The sequence below is a fragment of the Lolium perenne genome, chromosome 7 (genome assembly GCF_019359855.2).
Source record: "Lolium perenne isolate Kyuss_39 chromosome 7, Kyuss_2.0, whole genome shotgun sequence".
NCBI classification, from domain to species: domain Eukaryota; kingdom Viridiplantae; phylum Streptophyta; class Magnoliopsida; order Poales; family Poaceae; genus Lolium; species Lolium perenne.
In genome coordinates this window covers 169,011,321-169,014,780 of record NC_067250.2, presented here as the reverse complement: position 1 = coordinate 169,014,780, position 3,460 = coordinate 169,011,321, and positions in this window count along the sequence as shown.

The following is a 3,460-nucleotide window of genomic DNA, read 5'->3' as shown; positions in this document are numbered from 1 at the left end:
CTATGAAAGGGGGAATAAATCACATCAATACTATCATAGTAATAGTTAACTTCATAATCTACAAGAGATCACAATCATAGCTTATACCAATTACTACATGATGCACACACTGTCAACATTACATCATGGAGGAGGAATAGTCTACTTTAATAACATCACTAGAGTAGCACATAGATGATATTCAACTACATCACAAAGAGAGAGATGAACCACATAGCTACGGTAGAGCCCTCAGCCCCAGGGGAGAACTATTCCCTCCTCATCATGGAGACAGCGATGGCGGTGAAGATGGCGGTGAAGATGCCTTCCGGGGGCAATTCCCCGTCCCGGCAGGGTGCCGGAACAGAGACTTCTGTCCCCCAAATTGGAGTTTCGCGATGGCGGCGGCTCTGGAAGGTTTTCTGGTGTTTCGTCAATCCGTGTCGAACATTTAGGTCACGAGGCATCTTATAGGCGAAGAGGCGGAGTCGGAGGGGCCACGGGGCAGCCACACAACAGGGGGGCGCGCCCCCCTGGGCCGCGCCGCCACCATGTGTGGGGCCCCCAGGGCTCCCCTCTGGTCCCTCTTTGACTCTCTGGAAGCTTCCGGGAAAAATAAGATGTTGGGCGTTGATTTCGTCCGATTCCGAAAATATTTCCTTTGTTGGATTTCTGAAACCAAAAACAACAGAAAACAGAAACTGGCACTTCGGCATCTCGTTAATAGGTTAGTTCCGGAAAACACATAAAATCATCATAAAGTGTGAACAAAACATGTAGGTATTGTCATAAAACAAGCATGGAACATCAGAAATTATAGATACGTTGGAGACATATCAGCATCCCCAAGCTTAGTTCCTACTCGTCCTCGAGTAGGTAAACGATAAAAGAATAATTTCTGAAGTGACATGCTACCAACATATCCTTGATCATACTATTGTAAAGCATATGAGATGAATGAAGTGATTCAAAGCAATGGTAAAGACAATGATTAAACAACTGAATCATATAGCAAAGACTTTTCATGAATAGTACTTTCAAGACAAGCATCAATAAGTCTTGCATAGGAGTTAACTCATAAAGCAATAGATTCAAAGCAAAGGCATTGGAGCAACACAAAGGAAGATTAAGTTTCAGCTGTTGCTTTCAACTTTCAACATGCATATCTCATGGATAATTGTCAACATAAAGTAATATGATGAATGCAAATAAGCAAATATGTAGGAATCAATGCACAGTTGACACAAGTGTTTGCTTCTAAGATATAAAGAAGTAGGTAAACTGACTCAACATAAAATAAAAGAATTGCCCTTCGCAGAGGGAAGCATGGATTACTATTTTTGTGCTAGAGCTTTTATTTTGAAAACATAGAAACAATTTTGTCAATGGTAGTAATAAATCATATGTGTTATGTATAAGATATCCTATAAGTTGCAAGCCTCATGCATAGATTACCAATAGTGCCCGCACCTTGTCCTAATTAGCTTGGATTTACATGGATTATCATTGCATAGCATATGTTTTAACCAAGTGTCACAAAGGGGTACCTCTATGTCACTTTGTACAAAGGTCTAAGGAGAAAGCTCGCATTGGATTTCTCGCTTTTGATTATTCTCAACTTAGACATCCATACCGGGACAACATAGACAACAGATAATGGGCTCCTCTTTAATGCATAAGCATTCAACAACAAATAATATTCTCATAAGAGATTGAGGATTGATTGTCCAAACTGAAACTTCCACCATGGATCATGGCTTCAGTTAGCGGCCCAGTGTTCTTCTCTAACAATATGCATACTCAAACCATTGGATGATGATAAATCACCCTTACTTCAGACAAGACGAACATGCATAGCAACTCACATGATATTCAACAAAGGTGTAATAGTTGATGGCGTCCCCAGAAACATGGTTACCGCTCAACAAGCAACTTATAAGAAATAAGATACATAAGTACATATTCAATACCACAATACTTTTTAAGGCTATTTTCCCATGAGCTATATATTGCAATGACAAGGAATGAAATTTTAAAGGTAGCACTCAAGTAATTTACTTTGGAATGGCGGAGAAATACCATGTAGTAGGTAGGTATGGTGGACACAAATGGCATAGTTTTTGGCTCAAGGATTTGGATGCACGAGAAGCATTCCCTCTCAGTACAAGGCTTAGGCTAGCAAGGTTGTTTGAAGCAAACAAAAGTATGAACCGGTACAGAAAAACTTACATAAGAACATATTGCAAGCATTATAAGACTCTACATTGTCTTCCTTGTTGTTCAAACACCTCACCAGAAAAATATCTAGACTCTAGAGAGACCAATCATATGCAAACCAAATGTTAACAAGCTCTATGTAGTTCTTCATTAATAGGTGAAAAGTATATGATGCAAGAGCTTAAACATGATTTATATGAGCACAACAATTTCCAAGTATCAAATTATTCAAGACATTATACCAATTACCACATGAAGCATTTTCTGTTGCCAACCAAATAGCGATGAACGAAGCAGTTTCAATCTTCGCCAGGAACATTAAAAATAAAGCTAAGAACACCAGTGTTCATATGAACGAGCGGAGCGTGTCTCTCTCCCACACAATGAATGCTAGGATCCAATTTATTCAAACAAAACAAAAACAAGAACATAAAGACGCTCCAAGCAAAGCACATAAGATGTGACGGAATAAAAATATAGTTTCACTAGAGGTGACCTGATAATTTGTCGATGAAGAAGGGGATGCCTTGGGCATCCCCAAGCTTAGATGCTTGAGTATTCTTGAAATATGCAGGGATGAACCACGGGGGCATCCCCAAGCTTAGACCTTTCACCCTTCTTGATCATATTGTATCATCCTCCTCTCTTGACCCTTGAAAACTTCCTCCACACCAAACTCAAAACAAACTCATTAGAGGGTTAGTGCATAATCAAAAATTCACATGTTCAGAGGTTACACAATCATTCCTAACACTTCTGGACATTGCCCAAAGCTACTGAAAGTTAATGGAACAAAGAAATCCATCCAACATAGCAAAAGAGGCAATGCGAAATAAAAGGCAGAATCTGTCAAAACAGAACAGTCCGCAAAGACGAATTTTTTAGAGGCACCAGACTTGTTCAGATGAAAATGCTCAAATTGAATGAAAGTTGCGTACATATCTGAGGATCACTCACATAAATTGGCAGATTTTTCTGAGTTACCTACAGAGAACACTGCCCAAATTCGTGACAGACAAAATCTGTTTCTGCGCAGTAATCCAAATCTAGTATCAACCTTACTATCAAAGACTTTACTTGGCACAACAATGCAATAAAATAAAGATAAGGAGAGGTTGCTACAGTAGTAACAACTTCCAAGACTCAAAGGTAAAACAAAATTTCTGTAGTAAAATAAAAACATGGGTCATCTCCCAAGGAGTGCTTTCTTTATAGCCATTAAGATGGGCTCAGCAATTTTAATGATGCTCACATACGGATGAGA